At 34.4% G+C, this 9,610-nt stretch overlaps 1 long non-coding RNA gene across 1 annotated transcript; it reads left to right on the top strand.

Moving 5' to 3' along the window:
- Nucleotides 1-6,061: 6,061 nt before the first annotated feature.
- Nucleotides 6,062-8,693, top strand: LOC144353297 (uncharacterized). Its single transcript, XR_014926755.1, has 6 exons — nucleotides 6,062-6,653; nucleotides 7,276-7,328; nucleotides 7,574-7,669; nucleotides 7,868-7,963; nucleotides 8,139-8,234; nucleotides 8,556-8,693. It is a non-coding gene; the product is annotated as an uncharacterized LOC144353297 (long non-coding RNA).
- The last annotated feature ends 917 nt before the right edge of the window (nucleotides 8,694-9,610 follow it).

Here is a 9,610-nt window from a genome sequence, read left to right as displayed (position 1 = left end):
ATGAGATGACCGATCAACTATGAACAGCGCCCTCATGGACGTCCCCATAGTGTATCCGAGGTGGGAGCAAGATTAGCATAACTGATGACGTCACAATAGCATTTCGTGCATAAATTATCATAAATGAGGACATGGCCGTAAAGGGGTTCATTGAATGAGGATGACGTCACAATGGGATATTGTAAATACATTTGCATACATAAAATTGATGTGAATACGAGGTCGTGTCGAGGTCATCGTGAATACATTTGCATAAATTACCATCATTTTTTTTATTATTATTATTTAATTGGATGTTTTAATTATTTTTTTAATTGGACAGGCGTGGACGAAAGATTTTCAGAATGTATCGTAGAGGGCGCTCACACACACACACGTTAATAAATACACGTCATTTTGAAAACTAATGGAGTTTATTGCACAAAAGAAGTAAACAAGAATGAAATATTGACATGGAGTATATATTTATGACATGGTTGAGTATTTTTTTTAACGTCACAAAAAAACATACGATGTGAGTAAGAAAAATAGTTGCGTAGTGTATAAATGTTTAGCGTGATTAAATATTTCTTTGTTAACACCTCGAAAAATACGTAGATACATGTAAATGTGCGGCGTGGTTAAATTTATTTTTAACGCCACGAAAAATACGAGTACATAAACGATTCGATTAAAACACAGAAACGAGAAAAGTCAATAATAGTAAACATTGATCAATAAAAAATAATTCATTCTGTATATACATATGTTGTTTATTTTTACATTTCTTACTTCCTTTCAATGAGTCAAGCAGTCTGCCCATGTTTCTTGTTACAATATAATTAGTCAAGTGTGTGAGCTAAGGTGATTGAGTCAAAAGAAATTGTCAAACTTTTTACTTGTTCTTCTTCTCTTTTTAATTGCTTTGATACTTGGTGTATATGTTCATTGTGTAGACCTTACTTAGATTTGTTCATTTCATGATGATATATTCAATTTTCTAATTTTTTTGAATATTTTTGTCATTTTTTGTAAAAAGTAATATTTTTCACTCCTTCCTAAAAACCGCAAGTCTGATTGATGTATTATACATATGGGCACTGCAGGGGGACCTCTCTCAGAATTGTTCATTTCGTGATGTTATCTAAAATAACATATTATATAACATTCATATTGGTTATATTATTCATTATAAATAACAGCACAAATAATAGTGTCATTACTCTAGTTTATGCAAACTGGTCCCTTGACGAAATTCAGCATTCTGTACTACGTAGTTCCCATTACCAGTAAACAGTAGTAATAAAGCGTCGAAATTATCAATTTGTAAAAATTCGTAGACCTTGTAAGATAATTTCCGGGGTTAAAATACTATTCGGTTATTCACTGCCAAGCTAACAATAGGGATTTTATTTAAATTCCCGCCTTATTATGACGCCGTTGACTGGGCACATATTAAATCTAGACTACTGCATTCTGGTATCATATTTCTTATTGGCTTGTGAAATCATGTTATTCATATTGAATATCAGCGTTTCAGCCAATCGAGGTGGCTGTAACAACGACGGCACTTCAAATATACGTAATTGACAGACTCTAGGTACTGTACAAAGTTCAATTGGGGTCGAGAAAGCCGCGCCCACTCATATTGAATGTACTATTAAGACATCTCCTGATTTGCTTTTACTGATATGAAGTTTTCAATTCGTTTATGAGACAATATTGCTAGCCATAGGTCAGCAGCGATATCATGGTAGTTGGCATTGATTCGGGAAAAGAGCGTGTTCAAAAAACTAGACACATAGACCAGTCTTCTTGATCAGGTGACTCAAATCTTACTACCTGCCGAATACTACACGACCCCTGTCATTACCGTAGTATCTGAGTACATGTTCGTACATGTATAAGCCATTCCCTTGTTTATTGTCTACCTGTGTTAAGTCAGAAGTATCTGATAAAGATCGAATAGGGGTGGGTCAGTAAAACTGAGCATTTCAATAAAATAAACATGACTATCCAGCCGTAACCAGCAAGGCAATATAAACATAATAGACATTAATATATTCATTCTGGTTCACAACGTCATTTATTAATAACACTTTTCGTAGTTTGCACTCTGACACTGACTTACTTGATTTGGGGGCAAAAAAGTATCCCTTTGTTTGCCAGTGATTTTAACAGATTCAAATGTGTAGCTTGTCCTGCTTATAGAATGTATATAGAGGTGAATTGTGGGTGACGATTCGTACTGTGGTTTGTTGACCATCTATGCTGCAACTATGCTGTTGTTCGTTGTTACCGATAAGCTATTCAAATATCTATACCAACATTGTATTATGCTGGTGAGGGTCATACATAGTGTATGATAATACATGTCAACGACATTGTTGTAATGTTAATGAAAGTGCACAATACCCGGTCTACAATATAATACGCCTTCAGGGTATGGAGACTACCGTTTCCGACGTGTATACCTGTTACATCTGGTCAGTCAACTGACTATTGATTTGAAATTTCTGGAAAAGTCTATCACATTTTGAGTGAATGGCAGTAAAGCAATACATCACAGCCAGTGATTGGAATGTCCACTTCATGTTTCTGTCTTCAGACAAAATGCGAATATACTAGTCTACACGTGCACGTGTAATTAAATGCTATTATATGGGGCTTGAGCTCGGTCTACGCATGCTACTAGCTCTTGTCGAATGAGGGCACATTGTCGTGGTGTGCCAAACAGACTTTGAATATATTCTATTGAATGTGCATGTTACTCTAAGTATTTTTCCCTTTTTGGCTAAATAATTTACTTACATTACATTATAGATAATGGATAATATGATTCTATTTTAATTCAACTGAATGTAGTCGACTAACTACATTCTGTTTTAAAAATGTACAAGTTCAAACTGTATATCGAAGACTTTGATATGTTTGTTTGTTGAACAAATCAAACTGTATAATTTTATTTTTTCTTATACGGGTGTTGGTCATGTGACCCACCCTTTATGTCGCTCGTCTGTAATTCTGTAAACCCATTGGATTGTGATTGTCTGTCGCATCAGAGATTAGGCTTCCACAACTATCAAGTCACAGCAAGGACATGTACTTCAGAGGCTATTTTATTCATTTTTTTTCTTTTTGAGGGAAAATATGTGCATAATTGTCAATTAGGATTCTTTGTCTTGGGCACTAGTATCTATTTGCGTGTTTATATGCACGTAATAAGCTTGTAATTTATATTAATGCTAATTTTAAACGAGTTACAATTGCATTTGTATGCATAGTGTAAACTTACATTTTATTAGCCACGAATAACCGCACATAACTTGTAAACTGGTATTGCATTGCTATATTGTAAACCGTTGATATAATTCTGACCGAATAAGGCGATTACAAAAAACGAAATCAACTGAGCGATAACGGTTTCTGGTGGACATTCTGTAGATATTGAAAATGATTATTTCACTGTAACATGGTGTGAACTGCATTATCCATGAGCAAATGTCATAGCGTACAATACATCTTTTGTATTTATTTAAATTAATTTATGTTAAATTATGTGCATTGCGCAATGCAACTGATTCTGAATTTCTCAATATTTTATGGAATAAGTCTGAAACACTCTAAAGTCTTACTTCATGGTCATAATGCCAAGTAAATTTAAATGGAAAGACACCTGTAGATTGAGGCAGCTTTTTTGTTAGAGTGATCTATATGATATTGTTGTTAATGTTCCCCTGGTCATAATTGATTGCAAGCAGTCCTTGTCTACAAGATGATCACTTACTCGTCTTCAAGTTAGATGTACACAACTTTTCACATGAAAACAAAAAATACCTTGTAGTACAGATCATAATAATCTCTCACACTTTTCCGGGCATCATTAATGTTTGATGCCAAAATGAAATCTGTCTGTATTTACCAAAACAATAAAATAGAAACTCTGCTTCTGTGCACTGCACAAATCCCTGCATGTATGTGTTGATAAGTTGGGGAGAGAATCCCAGCCTCCCATGAGGCGAAAACCTTGTCATGCTCGTATCAATGTAAAAATTCCCTCTGGCTCTGTATGGCACAATTGGTGTTCACAAACGTATATCATGCAGGATTAATTCAACTCCACTAGTATGAGACATTCCTGGTTATCCTTTCACGAACGACTGACTTTTACTTCATCAATCAAGTAAAAAGCTAGTGCAGGGTTTCACTTGGGTTTCTGCTCAACATTGAAAAGTCACAACGCAAGATGGCCCAACATTTTTTTGTTCGAGGAATGAACATTTACAATGCTCTTGCAAACAAACGTATATTAGGAGGTGCACCACCACTCACATCTAAGAGGTCATCCTACTGTGAAGTTTTATTAGTATGTTAGGAATTTTCTCCTCAGTAGAGAGTCTGATATTACATGCCACTTTATGCTTAGGACTTATTGGCTGACTACTGTCTAAGCGTACTACAGGTCGATGTCATCGGAAAACCCACACAATATTATTTGCAACTTGATTTGAAATCTACAACACCGATGTTGAATCACAGAGCAGTTTGTTGTCAGCGAATGCTGGATCCAATCAAGATCACCACAGTAATATTTGAGCTGACATTCTCTTTCATCTGGATGCCATGTCGTGGGACATGCTTGTAACATAAACTGACATATCATACACCGTGAACTGTTTTTGCATTGTGCACCTATCATGTTTGTTTGACATATTGAACCATGACTAAATTGTTCCATTGGAGTTTAATTACCTCTATGTGGGATGTGTAGTTATAAACTGCGTGTTTTTTTTTAAATTGGAATCTTATCACTGCTATACTTAAACTACATTTGCCTCCACTATTGAGGGTTATTTAATTTCGATGGGCAGCTAGAGATTTCGTTGGCAATGTAGACATGACACCAAATATGTATTGACTTATGTTATTAAAAACGCAGAACTTCTCTTAGTTTAACTTTAGGCAGATCGCATTATCTCTTTTCCATGGGCCATTTTTATGATCTGTTATTATTTACTATATCATGTGATGGAATGGAAAGTGTGATGCACAACTATACAATATTTGAACGGACAAATTTGCCAAAAGGCCAATTTAACTTTGGTCTGATATTTTTAAAAATAGCCAAAACAAAGCAAGGGTTTGGAGGTCAATTTCATAATGCAGCTAGGCAACTGACTGAAAATACACTAAATAGTCGTATTTGTTTAGATTGGGAGTCAATTGCTTCAATTGTGCTCTCTTTCTTGATGGTTCGTATATAAAATTGACTAGTATATTTGATTTGGATGATGAAAACTCTGATCTATTATACAATTATATTTATAGCATCTGGGAAGAACTACCACCCATTAATACTATGTTGTCACACCTAAAAATTTAATAGTCATTTGTACCATGTCATGTTCGATATGCATGCGACGTACACAACGAGTGTAAATTACGCTACCCTACATACGTTGAGGGATCTTTGCGTTAATGAAGACGTTATCTGTAAGTACACAAGTTTACCAAGCTGAACAAAGTAAACTATGACTATAACTAGTGCTCCAACAATAAATATATATGCACAAGGTCCTGTACATTGAACCACGAAACGTGGGAATATGTCTAGAATAAATTAGCTTAGATAAGACACAATGGAATATGATGTTTTACAAAACCACCTTGTCTTAGCCAATTATACCAAACCGGGCTCTTATGACATCACATGATACAGCTGACATGTATTAACACATATTTATACGAAAACAACAGTGCTATTGTCATTTCAATAACTATTATATATTGGAACTCTTGTCAATTACAGTGACCAGATTTCGCAGATCACATGACCACGCACACCTCGTTCTCAAAGCCATTATCTAAATTGACTCACGTTATTGGTTACTGGTTGGGCTTACCGTTTTGGCTTTGTGCCATACTATAAACACAATTAGTTTTTCTACGTACTGACTGACGTTTTCTGACTATTTCTACGTAGTGATTGATTACCGATTGTTGTCTTCATTAGCCCCGCCCTACGATAACGTCACAAGTTAGTTACAGGACGTTGTTACAGGACAGTTCTTATTTGGTGTGTGGCGACGTATGTAGCAGCTAATACGTGAAACATACCTGATTGTACACTTTATGTAGCCTTTTCGCCTACTTCATTGGACTTTATCAGCTATGAGATTATTACCTATCCTTATGTGATCGTTTTTTTCATTACTTACGCGATTGGACCATACTGAGTTAAATGTGGAGTAATTTGTCGCCGTACATAGTCCTATTCAATCTATCCAAAGCCTGATTCACTTCTGCCATATTAGTGGAAATGGATATAACAACTGTTGTTCTTTCAGCAAACAAACTATGACACTGTCTATCGGTCAATTTCTATAAGGATTTACGTTGACTATTTTACCTTTTTGTGTTATTCGTGTTTTCATAACGAGAAATTTTACCATGGGAAACTATAAATGGATTAGTTCTGAATTCGATACTTTGATGTCGGCTATAACTTGATTGGCAGCCCATAATGTTGTATGTTGTTAGTGCGTCGATTGCGCATAACTTTGATACCATATGACCAACCCAGGAGGATTCTCGCTCTCGCTCTCGCAGTTGCAGCCTTCGAGATCATGACATCACGCATGCGCATTTTTCAATTCGAAAATTGCATTTGAAAGGTAAGTTTTCGTTCTATCATCTATAGTTAGAAGCATAAGATAAGAGTATATACACAATTTTACGAACATTACTGTTATTAAACGTGGTCATCTAAAAATCACGTCAATTTCACCATATATGATTTCACCCACGACAATTTTGCTTGGCATGTTACTAAAATGTGATTACGTACATACATTACTGTTAGCCGAGAGTCCAATTCTTAAGTAGTGTGATCTGGTCACCAAATCCATGAGGAGAATAACTCACTGGAGAAGGGAACTTTTAACTGAAATGTTTACTCCTCAACTGTTATGCCTAGAGTGATATCTCTTGAGTTGTCCGATACAGTTTAGCAATAAGCAAATGGATGAAATAACCTATATATATATATATATTTATAATTCAAATTATACACATATTTATTTTTTTATTTACACATTTGTTTATATATCAAATTCATTCCTATTTCATTCCTATTTCATTTGTATATTTTTATCTGTATATTCTGAGGTTGTTATTTCTTTACACACTGACCCATAAATTATATACGCATGTTTTTAACTATGTATGTATAAATAATACTATTATATATTTATTATAATAAGTTAAAATGAGCAGTTATTGTTTTGTGTGTTGCAGGTATCCTAGTTATAGCATCATATCCTTCTGTTGTTTGTGAACACAGCACCATGGTAAGTGTACTACAAATTCATATTCAACAAATAGTCATGCTGGGTGTACTTCACCAACCTCCCACAATGAGTTAGACGTTCTTTGTTAGGAGAAAAAAAAACGAACTATTCTGTCCCACAAATAGCGTTGGTATGTGTAGGCAGTTTTGCCAAGATCGTTATTCTTTGCACATAATATAGTATCACTTTGTAACAATGCACACAATACCCCCATATACCAAGTCACCATTCCATGTGCTTTTCAGGAATCCAGATGTCCTAGTGATGAACAATACAAATTACAAGAATTCGCCCTTGCTCGTGACATGTTTCGATCGAAAGAGGTTTCTAAAGCAGCACAGGTATATAATGTTATAATTAATTGATACAGTAATTTGCACACAGATTTGTTGATAAATGCACAGTATATGAAATACAGACATTGGTATGTGAGTGTAATTTTGCCAAATTCGTTATTCTTTGCATATAATATAGAATCACTTTGTAACAATGCACACAATATCCACATCTACCAAGTCACCATTCCATATGCTTTTCAGGAATCCGGGTGTCCCAGTGCTTACCAGTACAAATTACAAGAATTCGCCCTTGCTCGTGAAAAGTTTCAATCGGAAGAGGTCTCGAAACCCCTACAGGTATATAATTGTTGTAAACATTTGACATATTAATGTCGTTTTCACACAGTTGTTTCTATAAATGCACACTATATTAAATACTGAAATCGTTGGTATGTGAGTGTTATTTTGCCCAAATCGTTAATCACACGTTAATAGCCACATCGACCAAGTCACCATTCCATATGTTTTGCAGGAGTCCAGAGATCCCAGTGCTGTTCAGTATAAAATACAAGAATTCACCCTTGCTAGTGAAAAATCCTAATCGGAATAGATCTGGACAGCACTACAGGTATATACTTGTTGTAATCATTTTATGCTTTTTTTTAAGTATATTTACTCTGTTTGAAATACTGACTTCTTATTAACCCTATGTTGATTTGAAAAAATCTCACAATCTCACATTGATCTTCAATTGTTCGTAGAGCCAATGTAGTATAACATCGTGACAGAAAATCAGATGATATGATATAATATGATATTATATGATCAATGAACTGTGAAAATATTGTTACCATGTTACCAGACTCAACACTCATCCTTTATAATATACAGCTAAGTATCAATCAAAATAATAACTCTAGATTTGCACATGTATATTTTTTATTCACAGAAAATAGATTCATTTTGTACTCCTGCCAAAAAATGTGAACACTGCCATCAGCAGATCTGCCGAAGAATTGATATAGCTGTTTATTTATTCTGGGACTCAGAGTGTGTTTTATTGCGGAAAAGGTTAGGGTCAGGATTGAGTGATGTAGTGAATACTTTTAGGCAGTTTGTTGATAGTATGTAATAGTGTTCATCTAGCTAACAAATCATATTTCATGATAAGTTTCTTTAACTTTTTCTTCTGTCGTTACGTACAACTTGTAGAACACATAAAAAAATGTTAAGGTGATTGCTGTCAATGATAAGTCTGGTATCAATGATTGTCACATGTTTTAAATTACATAATTTAGTTAGACCAGTATTCTATCGATTTCTTGATTCAAGGCGGCCATCAGTGCACGAAATGTGACTTTTTAATAATGTAATAAAATTTTGTACATAATAATAGCATCCGATATATGAATACTGAATTTAAGATGTGTACTGAATTGTTTTAGAGCTGATGTATTACAGTTTCCTATTATTATTTGTTATGTTCTAACTATGTATATATCACTAGCATAACGCTTCATAATGTGCATATAGAATAAACAGGTAATGTTTTAAATATGATATAGTTTGTTATTTTTCTATGCCGAGTTTAGTGAAATACATTCAATCTTTTACACCATGGTTTTAGTTTTTATTTATTTCAATATTGTGGAATCACATTCTAGCCAACAAAATTTGGAATGTTTTTCTAATGAACGTTTTTTTGTTGTCATTATATTGGTTTAATTTATTCTAGTAAGTGTAAAAATGATTTATCATAGCTACGACTTGGCATGATAACCGATCAGTCGACACATGTTTACTTTACAATAAGGTGTCTGAATTTCCCGCCTCGTTTGAGGTTTTTTATGTGAATGAAATCATCAACCAATGTTAATCACATTGAATAACCAATTCACCCAATGGAGTTGACGGAAATACGATTGACAGACGACGATAAACGGTTCCTCCATATAGGCTAAAAACCCACGCCTACTTAGTATTGTAGGTTACAGTAAGAATAAA

This window comes from Saccoglossus kowalevskii, chromosome 17 (assembly GCF_978046115.1).
Source record: "Saccoglossus kowalevskii chromosome 17, keSacKowa6.1, whole genome shotgun sequence".
NCBI lineage: Eukaryota > Metazoa > Hemichordata > Enteropneusta > Harrimaniidae > Saccoglossus > Saccoglossus kowalevskii.
The sequence above is the reverse complement of the archived record's forward strand: the minus strand, read 5'-3'. Positions and strand labels throughout refer to the sequence as shown.